The sequence below is a fragment of the Papio anubis genome, chromosome 13 (assembly GCF_008728515.1).
Source record: "Papio anubis isolate 15944 chromosome 13, Panubis1.0, whole genome shotgun sequence".
Classification (NCBI taxonomy): Eukaryota; Metazoa; Chordata; class Mammalia; order Primates; family Cercopithecidae; genus Papio; species Papio anubis.
Genome location: NC_044988.1, coordinates 55732092 through 55754158, shown reverse-complemented (window position 1 = coordinate 55754158; position 22067 = coordinate 55732092). Strand labels below are relative to the sequence as shown.

Sequence of the window (22067 nt, the reverse complement as noted above, 5' to 3'; positions counted from 1 at the left end):
ACAGATACATTATTTATGTAGATGTGGATGTAACTATGGATAATATTGTAATAAATTCTGTGAAAAAGCAAAGGAAAGGAAATAGAGGGGAACCATAGGAGGAAAGATACATGAATAAATAATGTCGTAAAGTAAATCAGACAAGTTAAATCCACCTTTAAAGCATGGAGGGCTTAGTTTGGGAAAGTGAAAGACTGTGAATTCCAAGAAGAACAAGGAGGGAAGATGCTGAGGAAGAATAATTGTAGCAAATAAACCAGTTGGGCTGATGGGACCATACAGGATAATGAGCAGAACAGGGACTTTGGAGCCAGCAGAGCTGAGAGTTGAGATTGTTTTGCTGCTTACTTTCCTGGGCAAGTTACTTTTACACCCTGAGCTTTTCTTACCATGTTTGTAGAAAGGGCTTTGTATGGCAGTTTTTACTAGAAAAGCTAGTGCAAAAACCACTGGAGGCAATGGGACTTGTTAGAGAGCAATTAGGAGAATATTACCTAGGGCCAGACGGAAGGGCTAAGGGTGGGTAAAGGTATGGATGAGTTGGATGATGGGAATGGGGTAAGAAAAGAGATACAAAGGCTTGAGATTATTGCTGGGAAGAATGAACAAAGTGTCTGGCTAAGGATGCAAAAGCCAAAGGCATCAGTACTTGGAAGGTCCAACCAAGGTTGGAGCCAACATCTGTATTGTGGTCTCAGTCTGCATAACTGGGTGATTTTTCTTGAGTCAGATAAAAAAACTTGGATACAGGAATGGAGAAGGTGGTAGTTGGAGCTAGTCATTCAGAAGGTTCCAGCAGAAAGAAAAGGTCAGGGAGTAAGAGTAGATGTTGAGAGGATGATTGAAGTGGTTTGACTGTCAAACCAGTCAATGCAGGATAAAGTAAGGAAACCAGCGGGGAGCTGATGGACCAGGACAAATGATAAAAGGAGGGGAAGAAAGGTGTTCACAACATTAGCAATTATAATTCACTTTCAAGCATGGCCCCTGAGAACTCTGCTTATCGGAATAGGTTTTTTTTTTCTATTAGGTAATATCTTAAAAAGTAACTGAAGAAAGGTAACTTAATACTTGCACAGTAGAGTCCTTAAAGATCTTTGAGGGTCAAAGAAAATGCGTGTTCATGAGTTAGTCACTCTGCCTTGTAAAACTTGTTTTGATTTTAATTTTTTTTGTTGGTTTACAGACCTCAGTGGCTTTGAATCTCGATACAGCTGTTGTGGAGGTTTTCTTGGATCTCCCCAGTGTCGGGTCGCCAAGGTAGGACTTGTCACCCTAAGTGCTGCCTGTTTCAGAAGCCAAGTTGTAGCCTCCAACACAGGCCTTGGTGATCGATAAACATTTGAAAAAATTAACTAATTTTCAGTTGATGACATTTTATGAGCCTAATTGTACTTAGAAAAAACAGTAATTGATTTGCCAATGTTTGTTTCTGCTTCATGTTCATGACCAAAAAGAAAACCTAAAGGGCTTTGTGAAGACTTTTGTCAAGGTCCCACCTGCTGACGGTAATCAGTGTGTTTGCAGTAAGTTGTGAGGTGGTTTGTTAGTTTTAAATTTTACTTTATTGTGGTTATTATGACTGAATGATTGTGTAGCAGTCTACCTGGTATAAGGGTTTCCAGGGCCTTATTCCTTGACACAGTGCTGCATTGGTTGTTCACAGATTTTCAGATGAAGCCATTAAAGCTGAGAAGAGTTAGTGAATTGGTTAAGTTCATGCACCTAGAGTGATGGAGCCCGGAACTGTCCTATGAGTGTCTTTTTATCAGTCAGATTTCTAAAATATATAAATAGTGGTAATTCTACTTATCAAATTGCTGAAATTATGTGAGTGAAAAACAGCATAAAAGCTTTAATACTTTTGGCAAAATCATTTATAGAGACAGTAAAATCTTTGTAGGGACATATGTTCCTTTATATAAGAATCAATGCTAAAAAGTGGGGAAGACAGAATTTGGAATTACAAGACCTGGAAAGTTCTACCAGCTGTGACCTTCTGAGCAAGTCTCTTAGATGCTGTAAGCTGTAAATTATGGAGTCAGTAACAACTCCATAGTGACTATGAAAATCAGATATGCTAAAATATAGGAAAGTGCTTTGTACATGTCAAATGTATGAATAGTCATCTTTAACAACATTAAGTTTTTATTCCCCATTGTATATTTGGAAAGAAGATTTGTGGCATTTCCTTATACTAAAGGTAGAAGACAGTATTCCATTTTCCAGCTTAAGATCTTTTTATTATTGTTATACTTTAAATTCTGGGGTACATGTGCAGAACGTGCAGTTTTGTTACATAGGTATCTACGTGCCATGGTGGTTTGCTGCACCCGTCAACCTGTCACCTCCATGAAGTATTTCTCCTAATGTTATCCCTTCCCTAGCCCCCCACTGAGCAACAGGCCCCGATGTGTGTTTTTCCCCTCCCTATGTCCATGTGTTCTCATTGTTCAACTCCCACTTATGAGTGAGAACATGCGGTGTTTAGTTTTCTGTTCTTGTGATAGTTTGCTGAGAATGATGGTTTCCAGCTTCATCCATGTCCCTGCAAAGGATATGAACTCATCATTTATTATGGCTGCATAGTATTCCATGGTATACATGTGCCACATTTTCTTTATCTAGTCTATCATTGATGGATATTTGGGTTGGTTCCAAGTCTTTGCTATTGTGAATAGTGCCACAACAAACATAAGTGTGCATGTGTTTTTATAGTAGAATGATTTATAATCCTTTGGGTATATACCCAGTAATGGGATTGCTGGGGCAAATGGTATTTCTGGTTCTAGATCCTTGAGGAATTGCCACACTGTATTCCATAATGGTTGAACTAGTTTACACTCCCACCAACAGTGTGAAAGCATCCCTATTTCTCCACACCTTCTCCTTTTAATGATCACCATTCTAACTGGCGTGAGATGGTATGTCATTGTGGTTTTGATTTGCATTTCTCTAATGACCAGTGATGATGAGCGTTTTTTTCGTATGTCTGTTGGCTGCATAAATGTCCTCTTTTGAGAAGTCTCTGTCTAGATCCTTTGCCCACTTTTTGATGGGGTTGTTGGGTTTTTTTCTTGTAAATTTGTTGAAGTTCTTTGTAGATTCTGGATATTAGCCCTTTGTCAGATGGATAGATTGCAAAAATTTTCTCCATTCTATAGGTTGCCTTTTCATGCTGATGATAGTTTCTTTGGCTGTGCAGAAGCTCTTTAATCAGATCCCATTTGTCAATTTTGGCTTTTGTTGCCATTGCTTTTGGTGTTTTTGTCATGAAGTCTTTGCCCATGCCTATGTCCTCAATGGTACTGCCCAAGTTTTCTTCTAGGATTTTTATGGTCCTAGGTCTTACGTTTAAGTCTTTGATCCATCTGGAGCTGATTTTTGTATAAGGTGTAAGGAAGGGATCCAGTTTCAGTTTTCTGCATATGGCTAGTCAGTTTTCCCAATACCATTTATTTAATAGGGAATCTTTTCCCCATTGTTTGTTTGTGTCAGGTTTGTCAAAGATCAGATGGTTGTAGATGTGTGGTGTTATTCCTGAGGCCTCTGTCCTGTTCCATTGGTCTATATATCTGTTTTGGTACCAGTACCATGCTGTTTTTGTTACTGTAGCCTTGTAGTATAGTTTGAAGTCAGGTAGCATGATGCCTCCAGCTTTGTTCTTCTTGCCCAGGATTGTCTTGGCTATACAGGCTCTTTTTTGGTTCCATATGAACTTTAAAGTAGTTTTTTCCAATTCTGTGAAGAAAGTCAGTGGTAGCTTGATGGGGATAGCATTGAATCTATGAATTACTTTGGGCAGTATGGCCATTTTCATGATACTGAGTTTTCCTATTCATGAGCATGGAATGTTTTTCCATTTTTTTGTATCCTCTCTTATTTCCTTAGGCAGTGGTTTGTAGTTCTCCTTGAAGAGGTCCTTCACATCCCTTGTAAGTTGTATTCCTAGGTATTTTATTCTCTTTGTAGCAGTTGTGAATAGGAGTTCACTCATGATTTGGCTCTCTGTCTGTTCTTGGTGTATAGAAATGCTTGTGATTTTTACACATTGATTTTCTATCCTGAGACTTTGCTGAAGTTGCATGTCAGCTTAAGGAGATTTGGGGCTGAGTCGATGGGGTTTTCTATATATACAATCATGTCATCTGCAAACAGAGACAATTTGACTTCCTCTCTTCCCATATGAATACACTTTATATCTTTCTCTTGCCTGATTTCCCTGTCCAGAACTTTCAATACTGTGTTGAATAGGAGTGGTGAGAAAGGGCATCCTTGTCTTGTGTTGGTTTTTAAAGGGAATGCTTCCAGTTTTTGTTCTTTCAGTATGATGTTGGCTGTGGGTTTGTCATAAATAGCTCTTATTATTTTGAAATATGTCCCATCGATACCTAGTTTATTAAAAGCTTTTTGCATGAAGGAGTCTTGAATTTTGTTGAAGGCCTTTTCTGCATCTATTGAGATAATCATGTGGTTACTGTTGTTGGTTCTGTTTATATGATGGATTACATTTATTGATTTGCATATATTGAACCAGTCTTCCATCCCAGGGATGAAGCCAACTTGATCATGGTGGATAAGCTTTTTGGTGTGCTGTTGGATTTGGTTTGCCAGCATTTTATTGAGGATTTTTGCATCGATGTTCGTCAGGGATATTGGCCTGAAATTTTCTTTTTTTGTTGTGTCTCTGCCAGGTTTGGGTATCAGATGATGCTGGCCTCATAAAATGAGTTACGGAGGATTCCCTCTTTTTCTGTTGTTTGGAATAGTTTCAGAAGGAATGGTACCAGCTCCTCTTTGTACCTCTGGTAGAATCTGTCTGTGAATCCATCCGATCCTGGACTTTTTTTGGTTTGTGGGCTGTAAATTACTTCCTCAATTTCAAAACTTGTTATTGGTCTATTCAGGGATTCAACTTCTTCCTGGTTTAGACTTGGGAGGGGGTATGTGTCCAGGAATGTATCCATTTCTTCTAGTTTTTTCAGTTTATTTGCGTAAAGGTGTTTATAGTATTCTCTGATGGTAGTTTGTATTTCTGTGGGATCAGTGGTGATATCCCTTTTATCAACTTTTTTTTGGTCTATTTGATTCTTCTCTCTTTTTTATTAGTCTGGCTAACGGTCTATTTTTTGATCTTTTCAAAAAACCAACTCTTGGATTCATTGAATTTTTTTTGAAGATTTTTTTGTGTCTCTGTCTCCTTCAGTTCTGCTCTGATCTTAGTTATTTCTTGTCTTCTGCTAGCTTCTGAATTTGTTTGCTGTTGCTTCTCTAGTTCTTTTAATTGTGAAGCTAGGTTGTTGTTTTTAGATCTTTCCTGCTTGCTTTTGTGGGCATTTACTGCTATAAATTTCCCCCTACACACTGCTTTAAATGTGTCCCAGAGATTCTGGTATGTTGTATCTTTGTTCTCATTGGTTTCAAAGAACATCCTTATTTCTGCTTTCATTTCTTTTTTTACCCAGTAGTCATTCAGGAGCAGGTTGTTCAGTTTCCATGTAGTTGTGCAGTTTTGAGTGAGTTTCTTAATCCTGAATTCTAATTTGATTGCTCTGTGGTCTGAGAGACTGTTTGTTATGATTTCTGTTCTTTTGCATTTGCTGAGTAATGTTTTACTTTCAATTATGTGATAGATTTTAGAATAAGTGCAATGAGGTGCTGAGAAGAATGTATATTCTTTTGATTTGGCATGGAGAGTTCTGTAGATGTCTATTAGGTCCACTTGTTCCAGAGCTGAGTTCAAGTTCTCAATATGCTTGTTAATTTTCTGTCTTGTTGATATAGTATTGATAATGGGGAGTTAAAGTCTCCCACTATTATTATGTGGGAGTCTAAGTCTCTTTATAGATTTCTAAAAACTTGCTTTATGAATCTGGGTGCTCCTGTATTGGGTACATGTATATTTAGGATAGTTAACTCTTCTTGTTGCATTGATCCTTTACTATTATGCAATGCCCTTCTTTGTTTCTTTTGATCTTTGTTGGTTTAAAGTCCGTTTTATCAGAGACTAGGATTGCAATCCCTGCTTTTTTTCTGCTTTCCATTTGCTTGATAACTATTCTTCCATACCTTTATTTTGAGCCTATGTGTGTCTTTGCATGTGAGATGGGTCTCCTGAATACAGCACACTGATGGGTCTTCACTCCTTATCTGATTTGCCAGTCTGTGTCTTTTAATTGTGGCATTTGGCCCATTTACATTTAAGGTTAATATTGTTACATATTAATTTGATCCTGTCATTTTGATGCTAGCTGGTTATTTTTCCCGTTAGTTGATGCAGTTTCTTTATAACATCGGTGGTCTTTAGAATTTGGTATGTTTTTTCAGTGGCCGGTACCAGTTGTGCCTTTCCATGTTTAATGCTTCCTTCAGGAGCTCTTGTAAGGCAGGCCTGGTGGTGGCAAAGTCTCTCAGCATTTGCTTGTCTGTAAAGGATTTTATTTCTCCTTCGCTTATGAAGCTTAGTTCAGCTGGATGTGAAATTCTGAGTTGAAAATTCTTCCCTTTAAGTATGTTGAATATTGGCCTCCACTCTCTTCTGGCTTGTAGGGTTTCTACAGAGAGATCCACTGTTAGTCTGATTGGCCTCCCTTTGTGGGTAACCCAGCCTTTCTCCCTGACTGCCCTTAACATTCTTTCTCTCATTTCAACCTTGCTGAATCTAACAATTATGTGTATTAGAGTTCTTCCCGAGGAGTATCTTTGTGGTGTGGTCTCTGTATTTCCTCAATTTGAATGTTGACTTGTCTTGCTAGGTTGAGAAAGTTCTCCTGGATAATATCCCCATGAGTGTTTTCCAACTTGTTTCCATTCCTCTCATCACTTTCAGGTATACCAATCAAACATACATTTGGTCTTTTCACATAGTCCTATATTTCTTGCAGGCTTTGTTCATTTCTATTCACTCTTTTTTCTCTAATCTTGTCTTCTTACTTTATTTAATTGAGTTGATCTTCGATCTTTGATATCCTTTCTTCCGTGTGGTCGATTTGGCTATTGATACTTGTGTATGCTTCACAAAGTTCTCATACTGTGTTTTTTCAGCTCCATCAGGTCATTTATGTTCTTCTCTAAACTGGTTATTCTAGTTAGCAATTTGTCTAACCTTTTTTCAAGGTTCTTAGCTTCTTTGCATTGGGTTAGAACATGCTCCTTTAGCTCAGAGGAGTTTGTTATTACCCACAGTTTTGTTCCCTTGTTGGTGAGGAGTTGTGATTCTTTGGAAGAGAAGAGGCATTCTGGTTTTTGGAATTTTCAGCCTTTTGGCACTGGTTTCTCCCCATCTTTGTGGATTTATCTACCTTTGGCCTTTGATGTTGGTGACCTTTCAGATGGTGTCTCTGAGTGGACATCTTTTTTGTTGATGTTAATACTATTTCTTTCTGTTTGTTAGTTTTCTATCTAAAAATCTGGCGCCTCTGCTGGAGTTTGCTGGAGGTCCACTCCAGACCCTGTTTGCCTGGGTATCACCAGACAAAACAGGGAAACCTCCTGAGTAGGGGGAAACTGCCTACTCAAGCCTCAGTAATGGTGGATGCCCCTCTCTCCACCAAGCTTGAGTATCCCAGGTCAGCCTTAGACTGCTGTGCTGGCAGTGAGAATTTCAAGCCAGTGGATCTTAGCTTGCTGGACTCCATGGGGGTGGGACCCACCGAGCCAGACCACTTGGCTCCCTGGCTCCAGCCCCCTTTCCAGGTTAGTGAAAGGTTCTGTCTTGCTGGCATTCCAGGTGCCACTGGGATTAAAAAAAAAAAAACAAAAACAAAAACCACTCCAGCTAGCTCGGTGTCTGCCCAAATGGCCACCCAGTTTTTTGCTTGAAACCCAGGGCCCTGGTGGTATAGACACTGGAGGGAATCTCTGGGTCTGCCAGTTGCAAAGACTATGAGAAAAGCACAGTATCTCAGCTGGAGTGCACCATTCCTCCAGGTACACTCTCTCATGGCTTTCCTTGGCTAGGGGAAGGAAATCCCCCAACCCTTTGCACTTCCCAGGTGACGCGATGCCCCACCCTGCTTCAGCTCACCCTCCGTGGGCTACACCCACTCTCCAACCAGTCGCATTGAGATGAACCGGATACCTCAGTTGGAAATGCAGAAATCACCCGCCTTCTGCGTCGATCTCGCTGGGAGCTGCAGACTGGAGCTGTTCCTGTTCAGCCATCTTGCCAGCCCTCCCATCTATTATACTCTTATTGGTTCATATTCTTCCATGAGTTTAATGGAATCTTTCCTGATTCCTTTTTTGGAACAAATCAGGAAATAGGTAACTATTGATATTCATAATGGCAAAATGAGAACTGAAGGGCTGACATTCGTTAAAAAACAAAAAAACAAACAAAAAAACCCTTTGAATCTTAAAAACCTTCAAATGCATTTGATGCATTACGTTCTTTAGAAAATATTTTTTAAAAACCCATACACTCCATCTATGCTAACTTCTTCTTGATCTAAATGTCTTATTAACCATGTGTCATATTCCCTAACTAAGCCAAATAATGGAGCCAGGTATCTTTTGTTCCTTACAAAAGACAATATCACCATATAGTTTCAGTTTAAAATAGTTGTGCAGTATTTTTCTTCCTTAGCAGTAGCTGGGTTCTAAATATTTATTTAGTATGTGCTTTATGAAAGCCACTGGAGTAGTCACTTTCCTGCATGCATTTTCACTGGGTCCCTACTTTACAGAAGAATAGACTGAGACCAGAAGATTAAATAACTACCTGAAAATAACATATAGTAAGTAAATGGCATATCATAGCATAGTTCAAACCCAGGTTTTCTAGAATCTGCTGAGGGCTCCATCTGTTCGACCATGCTACCCATATTTTGTCTTTAGGCTTTTCTTACTAGGAGACAGGATACTTAACAAATGGTATTGAATAAAATTCAGATTATGTAAAGATCAGAATTCAACAGGAGCTCTGAACTTGTAATAATATATTCTCCCCTCAGCCCTGCATTATGGAACCAAATTATAAATTTTCGTAGTTTACCAATGTAACCTAGTAGAGAGGTAGTTCACAGTCGTGCAAGTAAGATCTTTGTTTCATTCAGTTGTTTGTCACATTGGGTCAATAATGTGTTCTAACTATAACTGATAAAATTCATGGAGTTAAATTTTTATATGCTACTATATGTCATCTGGGGTAGGTTCTCTGGTGTGGTAGAAGATGACTTGAAGAACATTAAAATATCAACCTGGGATGTCCGAGCTATCTTATTGAACCTGTTTAGTGCTGACACTGTACTAATCAGCCATCACTTTGAACATAGTCTGTACCCTTAGGTAAAGAATTACAAGCCAACATATTTTTTTACAAAGATAAATTTATAAAACCACATGTGTTAAGAGAGTCATTATCATTATGTTATAAGTGATACTTGATTTGCACTGTTAACCAAGAAGACAATAATCGCTGTCTGTGCTGGTCATACAGCCTAACTACCACAAACCAGAAGCAGTGTCACACAGGCCACAGCATCTGGCTCATCAAGATCAGAAAGAATAGTCCCTCGTCAATTATGGTAAAACCCAAACCATTGTTTTGACAAACTTTCCTTAATAATCAAATAAACAAGACTAAGTTCATTAGCTGATTATTTTATTCACATACTTAGGGGTCCTTTTCCACCTTAAATCAGGCAGGCTCAAAATTAAATGTTAGATTCATTTTCTTGGCATAATAGACTTGAAAACCTTTCCTTAATATACTCCAGGTTAAAATGTGTGTGTTTTGCTCTGTGTTCTAGACCTGAGACAAACTATGGCCCATGAGCTGGCCACCTGTTTTTCTAAATATTTTTCTTGGAATGGAGCCATAATACCCACTTACTTACATATTTTATATGGCTGCTTTCACACTTTAATGATATTGTTGAGTAGTTGTGAAAGATCAAGTGACTTGCAAGCGGAAAATATTAAATCTGGCACTTTTAGAAAAAGCTTGCCCACCCCATTGTGGAACAGTGCTTTCCGAAATAACTTTCTGTTCTACATTTGCACTACCCAGTGTGGTAGACACTAGGCACATGTGGCTGTTGAGCACCTGAAAGATGTCTTATGTGACTGAGGAAATGCATTTCTAATTTTGTTTAATTTGAATTTGAATTTGAATTTCAACAGTCCCATAAAGCTTGTGGCTACTACATTGCACAATACAGCTCTAGAACTTTGGGAGCCTTTAGCTGAATATTTGTCTCAGCTGCCCCTAGGACTAGCCTTCATGCAGGGAAGGGATAGCTCGTCTTCAGTGCAAAAATGTGAGTAAAGGCCATTTAATTTTCGTAGATGAATATCAGCCTTTTTCTTGATGAAGCTGGTATCCAAAGTATAGGATATTTATTTCAAAGAGTAGTGTTGTGTCTGCATGTGACAAATGAGACTGGAATGTGCTTGCATCTGGACCTTACCAAACTGAGAAAAGAGAGTTGGGGACATGAGTTTTCCATAAGAAAAGAGGGGTATCCTCTTGTCCCCTCCAAAACATCATCTCCCAAACTGCACCTCTCACTGTGACTTTCCTGTCCCTGATTTCTCAGGAACTGTTCTATCCTGCATGTCCTCCAGACCAGAACATTTCAAAACATCGCATTTCCTCATTCCTTGGAATCTTTCTGTTTCTTCCACCCAGATGACTCATGGATTTTCGTATTTTTCTCTGTTTCCATCAACTTCTTTTAGAGTCATTTTCTTAGAGAAACTTCCCTTGTCCCCCAAGCTGAATTTTGTCTGTTCCAACCCCTATTTCACCTTCCCCCACTATTCAGAAAATCCCTGAGAGGAGGGACACTGTGCTAGGATGCCCCAAAGTGGTATCTGCTTTGGGAGTTCCCCACTCCCTCCTTCTCCCATGCAGCTTCCTCATCATTTCTCTTCTTCTTGTGCTCTGTGCTCCCTATACACTACCCTGCAGGTAGGAACCAGTGCTGAGCATGATGGCTGGCACATTGAATAATCATTTAAAGTGTTATGTCAGGCAAGGCGTAGTAGGTACTAAATTGTACATTTCTGACTCCTCATTTCTTAGTCTTGAAATTACTCTTGTTCTTAGGCTAATCTTTAAATGCTTCTTTCAAAGTAAAGTTCTCCTAATAAGGAATCCAAACTGGTACCTGACTTTCTGGGCTCTTAGATTATCTGACCCCTCTCCCTTCATATCTATTCTATCATATTTTCCACGTCACCAAACTTCAGTAAAAACATATTCAGCTTCTTCCATGTGTAATCCTGGGGGATTTGGAATTAGATGGGCCTGAGCTCTTGTGTGTGCCTTCTCCCCAGAGGCAGACAAGCAAACCACAGAAATGCGATATGGCATGCACTGAATTGGGGTGTGCCCCTCTCAGCCAAGTCACAATGTGGGCAGAGCCTGGCTCTCTGCCACCCCGAGTGCTTGTGAGAACCTCTCTGCCCTGATGTTGCCCTCTGGTGGTTCCTCATGGTGGGAAAGTTTGGACTCTGAAGTCAGACTGCTTAGATTTCATTTCCTTCAGCTCTACTAAGTAAGTTTAGGCAAGTTTTTTAACCTCTCAAAATTTCAATTTCCTTGTCTATGAAGAGGGACAGTAAAAATACCTATCTCATTAGGTTACTCTGCAAAGTACAGCAGGATGATCTATACAGTATACTTAGTCCAGTCACTGACACATCACGAATGTTGCCTGGTCTTGTATCATAGTCCTTGTTCCTACATAGTTATCGCTGCTATCAGCATCATTATTTTGGGGTTTTTACTTTTATTTGACAGTTAAAGGTTTTTTAAATTTTCATTTGATAGTTAATTGATACTTCCGTTGTGGATATATCGGTTATGCTTCCTCATCAGCTAGACTTGCCTCATGAAAGATCCCTTAGGAGTCTAATGGTTGATTACCTGCAGAAAATCATTCAGGACGATGGTAAGAGCCCATTTGCTTGTGACTAATGTCAAGACCCTCAGTCTGCCTTGACTGAACAACAGTGAGATTCATTGTAAAGGTTTACTGTCTAAGATGCTTAGGGTAGGAGACCAGGTTCTTTTCTGGGGGTTCCCTCCTCTGGTGGAGAATCCTAAAACATCTGCCTGTGCTTGTGTAAAAACCATTATATGCTATTGTCTGGTATAGTCCTGGATGTTCGTCATGAATCAGAACAGCAACCTCACTGAGAACAGTGGTCAGATCATTGTGCCTGGCCTTTGAATTCATGCACAGAACTTTTGTTGGTGTGGAGATCTAATTCCATTCTAAATGTTGCTGTATACCTCTTTTCATATGTGCTTTTCATTAAAACAAATGAGGTTCTTTTTACAATTGATTGGGTCCAGGTTATCTCACCAAAAGAAAATTTGTGTGTGTGTGTGTGTGTGTGTGTGTGTGTGTGTGTTGTATAGCTCAAATTCAATCATTATGTGTGAACTTGATTTATACCAGGTTTGTATATCTTGCTGTCAATTTTTCTATTTCTGCTTTTTCTGACAAAATGTACCCAATGTTAAACAAGTTAATCAAGTACAACAAATCTAACCACCACTTACCTGTTTGTGGCATTGCTATATGCACAGTTTCACCAGTGTCTGGCTTGGAATGGAGGATACCTGTATATCCAGGCATGCCCATATAGGCCCTTCCTGTGCACAAACAGTAGAGCAAGTTAACTTTAAGTATGTTAAAATTATATTGTACTGTTATGTTTCTAAAGATGCTTGAGATATGGATGTTCCTCTGATCATGTCATTCATTATACGAAATTATTTCATTCTACGATGAACTTACACTCCTCACCAGAGAATCTTTTACATCCTTTGCTTTGTTAAGAATACTCATTTCAGGCCGGGCGCGGTGGCTCACGCCTGTAATCCCAGCACTTTGGGAGGCCGAGGCGGGCGGATCACAAGGTCAGGAGATCGAGACCACAGTGAAACCCCGTCTCTACTAAAAATACAAAAAATTAGCCAGGCGCGGTGGTGGGCGCCTGTAGTCCCAGCTACTTGGGAGGCTGAGGCAGGAGAATGGCGTGAACCCGGGAGGCGGAGCTTGCAGTGAGCTGAGATCCGGCCACTGCACTCCAGCCTGGGCGACAGAGCAAGACTCCGTCTCAAAAAAAAAAAAAAAAAAAAGAATACTCATTTCAGAATTTCCACAACATTCTATTATAGAATTTGTAGGGCCTTCTGTTGAAAATAATCTTGAACCGTGGACATAATCTTTCAGTTAACAAATCTGTTTAAAATAAAATCTTCTAAAAGTTAACAAAATATCATAGCTTTCTTAGGGTAAGACACAAATAAGGAAATGAAAACTATTCCACCATTTTAGAAGCATTGACCATATGACTTTTCTCACCCAATCTCAGATATCATTTATTATTCTCACCAGAACTGTACAGCTTTATGTTTTGGGTAAATTTTATTTACTTTTTAAAACCATATAAACTTGTGCCTAAAGTTGTTCTTTTATTTAGAGAGATTCCTTTTTTTTTTTTTTTTTTTTAAAGCATTCAACATCTCTGGCTTCTAGCCAGATGTCTTCCTTGAGTGATCCCTCCACTTTCTTCTCATACCTCCCTGGGAAGGAGATACACAGCGGAGGGTACCCATGTGCTAGCCAATCACTGCAAGGTAGTGATAATGTGACAGAGGAAATGCTACCTAGAAAAAGAACAATGTTCGTTAATCAGTACATTCATGTAAAACATTTATAAAGCAACCATCATTGGAGGTCATATTAATGATATTTCAGCAGGTGACCGGTGTTAACTTTGTTACAAACATAAATTGAAGGCTTAATTTTGAGAAATATGTAAGTAACATCAGAGATCATGGTTATCTTATGTCTGACACTTTAAAAAATATTCTGTACTATTTGGAGGTCACAATTCTAGTGAAAATGCAAAACCCTGCATCGAACTGGCCATTTGGAAGGTAAAAGAAGATGTGAAAGGAAAAAAGCAGTCACCTTGCCCAATAACATCTTTACTCTCTGCGTTGCTGTTTCGGTGACTCCTCTGGCCCCTATTACTGGTGGTAGAGTTTGGTTGATGATGGTATGGGGTTTCTGGACACTTTCAAAGAGAAGAGGAGGACGAAAAGTCTGTTGAGGTTGACTTATTATATTTTTAAAGGTTACATTTCCACAGTAATTTCTAAAATTGGGACTGGAGCCAGGGGAAGGGGATGAAGAGAAATAAAGTTGGTTTGAATTATCAGCTCATCTTCAAAGTAGTGGAAGATGGTTTAGATTTGAAGCAATGAGTCTGACTTTCATGAGGATCATTTCTTAGGTTACCTGCATTTCTTTCTCCTCTGAGATACCTGAAACAATCATACTTCTTGAACTTAAAAACATCTTTACCTTTACCAACAACATTGTAACAGATTTCTTTAGCTCTCCTATCCATAAATAGAAGTTGAGATTTTTCTCCCCCTCACAAAATATACGGAAGTAAATGTAAACTTTCCAGTGCATTCTATTGACATAAAGGTTTTGGTCATTTGACTATTGTGTAACGTGTTTTTATTGTAACTTGTGCAGTTACTTAATTTTTATTCATAACAACTCACTGATTATTTAAGGCAGTCTAATATGGATCTTCTAAACATAGTAAGTTCTAGTCTATATCCCCAATACCTGAATTGTCTAATCTCTTTAGGGGGTACTTCTTTCTTGATAGAGAGAGAGATATATACACACACACACACATATATATGTATATGTATATATATGTAAGTATATATAGAGAGAGATACATATGTATATATAGAGAGAAATATATAAATATGGCAACAGGATCTGACTCTATCACTCAGGCTGGAGTGCAGTGGCATGATCATAGCTCACTGCAGCCTCAAACTCCTGGACTCAAGTAATTCTCCCACCTCAGCTTCCCAAGTAGCTGGGACCACAGGTACACTTCACCATGCCCAGCTAGTTTTATTTTTTGTAGAGAAAGTCTTGCTGTGTTGCCCAGGCTGTTCTCAAACTCCAGGACTCAGGTGATTCTCCTGCCTTGGCCTCCCAAAGTGCTGGGATTATAAGAATGAGCTACTGGGCCCAGCTTGGACCTATATTTTTAAACTGTAAAGTAAAAAATTGTATTTTTATGGTGAACAATGTGATATTTTGATATACACATGTACATTGTAGAATAACTAAATTTATTTAACATATGCATTACCTAACATATTTTTTTGTGGTGAGAACACTTAAAATATACTTTCCTAGCAATTTTCAAGTATACAATATATTGTTATTAACTGTAGTCACCATGATATATAATAGCTGTCCTAATGTTATTCCTTCAGTCTAACTGAAATTTTGTGTTCTTTGACCAACATCTCCAATGGCCCTCACCTCCAGTCTCTGGTAACCACCACTTTGTTTCTATGGTTTGACTGTGTTACACTTCTCATGTGCATGAGATCATGTAGTATGCATCTTTTTTCTCCTGACTTACCTTACTTAATCTAATGTCCTCCAACTTCATTCATGTCACAAATGACAGGATTTCCAGTTTATTTTTAAGGCTGAATAGTATTCCATTGTGTATACTTTTTATTATTGTGTATATTCCATTTTCTTTATCCATTCATTCACTGATGGACACCTAGGTTGATTTTATATCTTGGCTTTTGCGAATAATACAGCGAAGATGAGCGTATAGATATACTGATGTAATATCCTTTGAATATATATCAAGTAATGTAATTGCTGGATCATATAGTAGTTCTATTTTTAACTTACTGAGAAACTGCCATTCTGTTTTCCATAATGGCTGTACTAATTTACATTCCCACCAACAGTGTGCAAAGATTCCCTTTTCTACACATCCTCATTAACACTTGTTACTTCTAGTAGTTTTACAGTTTCCAGTCTTATGTTTAAGTCTTCCATCCATTTTGAGTTGATTTTTGTATGTGATGTGAGTTGGGGGGTTAATTTCATTCTTCTGCATATGAATATCCAGTTTTCCTAGCACAATTTATTGAAGAAACTATTGTTTCCCCATTGTGTGTTCTTGGCATTTTGTTAAAAATTGACCACAAATGTGTAGATTTATTTCTGGACTCTCTGTGTTGCTCTATTGGTCCATATGTCTCTTTTTATGTCAGTACTATACTGTTTTGATAACTATAGCTTTGTAGTAGATATTGAAATCAAGTAGATGCCTCCAGATTTGTTCTCTTGGAATCAAGTCTGCTGAGAATGATGGTTTCCAGCTGCAACCATGTCCCTACAAAGGACACAAACTCATCCTTTTTTATGGCTGTATAGTATTCCATGGTGTATATGTGCCACATTTTCTTAATCCAGTCTGTCACTGATGGACATTTGGGTTGATTCCAAGTCTTTGCTATTGTGAATAGTACTGCAATAAACATATGCATGCATGTGTCTTTATAGCAGCATGACTTATAATCCTTTGGGTATATCCCCAGTAATGGGATGGCTGGGTTAAATGGTATTTCTAGTTCTAGATCCTTGAGGAATTGCCACACTGTTTTCCACAATGGTTGAACTAGTTTACAGTCCCACCACCAGTGTAAAAGTATTCCCATTTCTCCACATCCTCTCTAGAACCTGTCGTTTCCTGATTTTTTAATGATCGCCATTCTATCTGGTGTGAGATGGTATCTCATTGTGGTTTTGATTTGCATTTCTCTGATGGTGAGTGATGATGAGCATTTTTTCATGTGTCTGTTGGCTGTATGAATGTCTTCTTTTGAGAAGTGTCTGTTTATATCCTTTGCCCACTTTTTGATGGGGTTTTTTTTTTCTTGTAAACTTGATTGAGTTCTTTATAGGTTCTGGATATTAGCCCTTTGTCAGATGAGTAGATGGCAAAAGTTTTCTCCCATTCTGTAGGTGGCCTGTTCACTCTGATGGCAGTTTCTTTTGCTGTGCAAAAGCTCTTTAGTTTAATTAGATCCCATTTGTCAATTTTGGCTTTTATTGCCATTGCTTTTGGTGTTTTAGACATGAAGTCCTTGCCCATGCCTATGTCCTGAATGGTATTACCTAGGTTTTCTTCTAGGGCTTTTATGGTTTTAGGTCTAACATTGAAGTCTCTAATCTATCTTGAATTAATTTTCATATAAGGAGTAAGGAAAGGATCCAATTTCAGCTTTCCATTTATGGCTAGCCAATTTTCCCAGCACCATTTATTAAATAGGGAATCCTTTCCCCATTTCTTGTTTTTGTCAGGTTTGTCAAAGATCAGATGGTTGTAGATGTGTGGTATTATTTCTGAGGACTCTGTTGTTTTCCATTGGTCTATATCTCTGTTTTGGTACCAGTACCATGCTGTTTTGGTTACTGTAGCCTTGTAGTATAGTTTGAAGTCAGGTAGCGTGATGCCTCCAGCTTTGTTCTTTTGGCTTAGGATTGTCTTGGCAATGTGGGGTCTTTTTTGGTTCCATATGAACTTTAAAGCAGTTTTTTCAATTCTGTGAAGAAAGCCATTGGTAGCTTAATGGGGATGGCATTGAATCTATAAATTATCTTGGGCAGTATGGCCATTTTCACGATATTGATTCTTCCTATCCATGAGCATGGTATGTTCTTCCATTTGTGTCCTCTTTTATTTCACTGAGCAGTGGTCTGTAGTTCTCCTTGAAGAGGTCCTTTACATCCCTTGTAAGTTGGATTCCTAGGTGTTTTATTCTCTTTGAAGCTATTGTGAATGGGAGTTCATTCATGATTTGGCTCTCTGTTTGTCTGTTACTGGTGTATAAGAATGCTTGTGATTTTTGCACATTGATTTTGTATCCTGAGACTTTGCTGAAGTTGCTTATCAGCTTAAGGAGATTTTGGGCTGAGACAATGGGGTTTTCTAAATAGACAATCATGTCATCTGCAAACAGGGACAATTTGACTTCTTCTTTTCCTAACTTGAATACCCTTGATTTCTTTCTCTTGCCTGATTGCCCTAGCCAGAACTTCCAACACTATGTTGAATAGGAGTGGTGAGAGAGGGCATCCCTGTCTTGTGCCAGTTTTCAAAGGGAATGCTTCCAGTTTTTGCCCATTCAGTATGATATTGGCTGTGGGTTTGTCATAAATAGCTCTTATTATTTTGAGATATGTTCCATCAATACCAAATTTATTGAGAGTTTTTTAGCATGAAGGGCTGTTGAATTTTATCAAAGGCCTTTCCTGCATCTATTGAGATAATCATGTGGTTTTTGTCTTTGGGTCTGTTTATATGCTGGATTACGTTCATTGATTTGCGTATGTTGAACAGACTTGCATCCCAGGGATGAAGCCCACTTGATCATGGTGGATAAGTTTTTTGATGTGCTGTTGGATTCGGTTTGCCAGTATTTTATTGAGGATTTTTGCATCGATGTTCATCAGGGATATTGGTCTAAAATTCTCTTTTTTTGTTGTGTCTCTGCCAGGCTTTGGTATCAGGATGATGTTGGCCTCATAAAATGAGTTAGGGAGGATTTGCTCTTTTTCTGTTGATTGGAATAGTTTCAGAAGGAATGGTACCAGCTCCTCCTTGTACCTCCGGTAGAATTCAGATGTGAATCCGTCTGGTCCTGGACTTTTTTGGTTGGTAGGCTATTAATTATTGCCTCAATTTCAGAGCCTGCTATTGGTCTATTCAGGGATTCAGTTTCTTCTTGGTTTAGTCTTGGGAGAGTGTAAGTGTGCAGGAAATCATCCATTTCTTCTAGGTTTTCTAGTTTATTTGCGTAGAGGTATTTATAGTATTCTCTGATGGTAGTTTGTATTTCTGTGGGGTCGGTGGTAATATCCCCTTTATCATTTTTTATTGCGTCTATATGATTCTTCTCTCTTTTCTTCTTTATTAGTCTTGCTCGCGGTCTATCAATTTTGTTGATCTTTTCAAAAAACCAGCTCCTGGATTCACTGATTTTTTGGAGGGTTTTTTTGTCTCTATCTCCTTCAGTTCTGCTCTGATCTTAGTTATTTCTTGCCTTCTGCTAGCTTTTGAATGTGTTTGCTCTTGCTTCTCTAGTTCTTTTAATTGTGATGTTAGGGTGTCAATTTTAGATCTTTCCTGCTTTCTCTTGTGGGCATTTAGTGCTATAAATTTCCCTCTACACACTGCTTTAAATGTGTCCCAGAGATTCTGGTATGTTGTATCTTTGTTCTCATTGGTTTCAAAGAACATCTTTATTTCTGCCTTCATTTCGTTATGTACCCAGTAGTCATTCAGGAGCAGGTTGTTCAGTTTCCATGTAGTTGAGCAGTTTTGATTGAGTTTCTTAGTCCTGAGTTCTAGTTTGATTGCACTGTGGTCTGAGAGACAGTTTGTTACAATTTCTGTTCTTTTACATTTGCTGAGAAGTGCTTTACTTCCAACTATGTGGTCGATTTTGGAATAAGTGCGATGTGGTGCTGAGAAGAATGTGTATTCTGTTGATTTGGGATGGAGAGTTCTGTAGATGTCTATTAGGTCCACTTGGTGCAGAGTTGAGTTCAACTCCTGGATATCCTTGTTAACTTTCTGTCTCGTTGATCTGTCTAATGTTGACAGTAGGGTGTTAAAGTCTCCCATTATTATTGTATGGGAGTCTAAGTCTCTTTGTAAGTCTCTAAAGACTTGCTTTATGAATCTGCGTGCTCCTGTATTGGGTGCATATATATTTAGGATAGTTAGCTCTTCCTGTTGAATTGGTCACTTTACCATTATGTAATGGCCTTCTTTGTCTCTTTTGATCTTTGATGGTTTAAAGTCTGTTTTATCAGAGACTAGGATTGCAACCCCTGCTTTTTTTTGTTTTCCATTTGCTTGGTAGATCTTCCTCCATCCCTTTATTTTGAGCCTATGTGTGTCTCTGCATGTGAGATGGGTCTCCTGAATACAGCAAACTGATGGGTCTTGACTCTTGATCCAATTTGCCAGTCTGTGTCTTTTAATTGGACCATTTAGTCCATTTACCTTTAAGGTTAATATTGTTATGTGTGAACTTGATCCTGTCATTATGATATTAACTGGTTATTTTGCTCGCTAGTTGATGCAGTTTCTTCCTAGCATTGATGGACTTTACATTTTGACATGTTTTTGCAATGACTGGTACCTGTTGTTCCTTTCTATGTTTAGTGCTTCCTTCAGGATCTCTTGTAGGGCAGGCCTGGTGGTGACAAAATCTCTAAGCATTTGCTTGTCTGTAAAGGATTTTATTTCTCCTTCACTTATGAAACTTAGTTTGGCTGGATATGAAATTCTAGGTTGAAAATTCTTTTCTTTAAGAACGTTGACTATCGGCCTCCACTCTCTTCTGGCTTGTAGAGTTTCTGCTGAGAGATCTGCTGTTAGTCTGATGGGCTTCCCTTTGTGAGTAACCAGACCTTTCTCTCTGGCTGCCCTTAACATTTTTTCCTTCATTTCAACTTTGGTGAATCTGACAATTATGTGTCTTGGAGTTGCTCTTCTCGAGGAGTATCTTTGTGGTGTTCTCTGTATTTCCTGAATTTGAATGTTGGCCTGCCTTACTAGGTTGGGGAAATTCTCCTGGTTGACATCCTGCAGAGTGTTTTCCAACTTGGTTCCATTTTCCTCGTCACTTTCAGGCACACGAATCAGATGTAGATTTGGTCTTTTCACATAATCCCATATTTCTTGGAGGCTTTGTTCATTTCTTTTTAATCTTTTTTCTCTACACTTCTCTTCTCGCTTCATTTCATTCATTTGATCTTCAATCGCTGATACTCTTTCTTCCAGTTGATCAAGTCGGTTACTGAAGCTTATACATTTGTCACGTAGTTCTTGTGTTATGGTTTTCATCTCTATCAGTTCTTTTAAGGACATCTCTACAGTGGTTATTCTAGTTAGCCATTCATCAAATCTTTTTTCAAGGTTTTTAGTTTCTTTGCGCTGGTTACGTAGTTCCTCCTTTAGCTCTGAGAAGTTTGATCAACTGAAGCCTTCTTCTCTTGTCTTGTCAAAGTCATTCTCTGTCCAGCTTTGTTCCGTTGCTGGCGATGAGCTGTATTCCTTTGGAGGGGGAGATGCGCTCTGATTGTTTGAATTTCCAGCTTTTCTGCACTGCTTTTTCCCCATCTTTGTGGTTTTATCTGCCTTTGGTCTTTGGCGATGGTGATGTACTGATGGGGTTTTGGTGTGGGTGTCCCTTCTGTTTGTTAGTTTTCCTTCTAACAGTCAGGACCATCAGCTGTAGGTCTGTTGGAGTTTGCTTGAGGTCCACTCCAGACCCTGTTTGCCTGGGTATCAGCAGTGGAGGCTGCAGAAGATAGAATATTGCTGAATAGCAAGTGTTGCTGTCTGATTCTTGATCTGGAAGCTTCATCTTAGGGGTGTACCCCGCCGTGTGAGGTGTGAGGCATCGGTCTGCACCTAGTGGGGGATGTCTCCCAGTTAGGCTACTCAGGGGTCAGGGACCCACTTGAGGAAGCAGTCTGTCCGTCCTCAGATCTCAACCTCCGTGCTGGGAGATCCACTGCTCTCTTCAAAGCTGTCAGATGGGAGCATTTACATCTGCCGAGGTTTCTGCTGCTTTTTGTTTAGCTATGCCCTGTTCCCAGAGGAGGAGTCTACAGAGGCAGGCAGGCATCCTTGAGCTGTGGTGGGCTCCACCCAATTAGAGCTTCCCAGAGGCTTTGTTTACCTACTTAACCCTCAGCAATGGTGGGCGCCCCTCCCCTAGCCTCGCTGCTGTCTTGCAGTTAGATCCCAGACTGCTATGCTAGCAATGAGGGAGGCTCCGTGGGCATGGGACCCTCTGGTCTAGGTGTGAAATATAATCTCCTGGTGTGCCGTTTGCTAAGACCCTTGGTAAAGCGCAGTATTAGGATGGGAGTTACCCGATTTTCCAGGTGTTGTGTGTCTCAATTTCCTTTGGCTAGGAAAAGGAATTCCCTTCCCCCTTGCGTTTCCCAGGTGAGGCGATACCTCACCCTGCTTCAGCTCTTGCTGGTCAGGCTGCACCCAAGGACCCACGGACCAGTGCCAACTGTCTGACATGCCCCAGTGAGATGAACTCGGTACCTCAGTTGAAAATGCAGAAATCACCCGTCTTCTGTGTCACTCACGCTGGGAGCTGAAGGCTGGAGCTGTTCCTATTCGGCCATCTTGGGTGCACCCCCCAAAAATTC

General features: G+C 39.3%; 1 long non-coding RNA gene across 1 annotated transcript in view; it reads left to right on the top strand.

The window, feature by feature from the left end:
- Positions 1–1186: 1186 nt before the first annotated feature.
- The window catches only part of LOC116270028, a 39423-nt gene continuing 18542 nt past the window's right edge, over positions 1187–22067 (top strand). The window contains exon 1 of the long non-coding RNA XR_004177902.1: positions 1187–1260. This is a non-coding gene — a long non-coding RNA (uncharacterized LOC116270028). The remainder of the gene's footprint in view (positions 1261–22067) is intronic.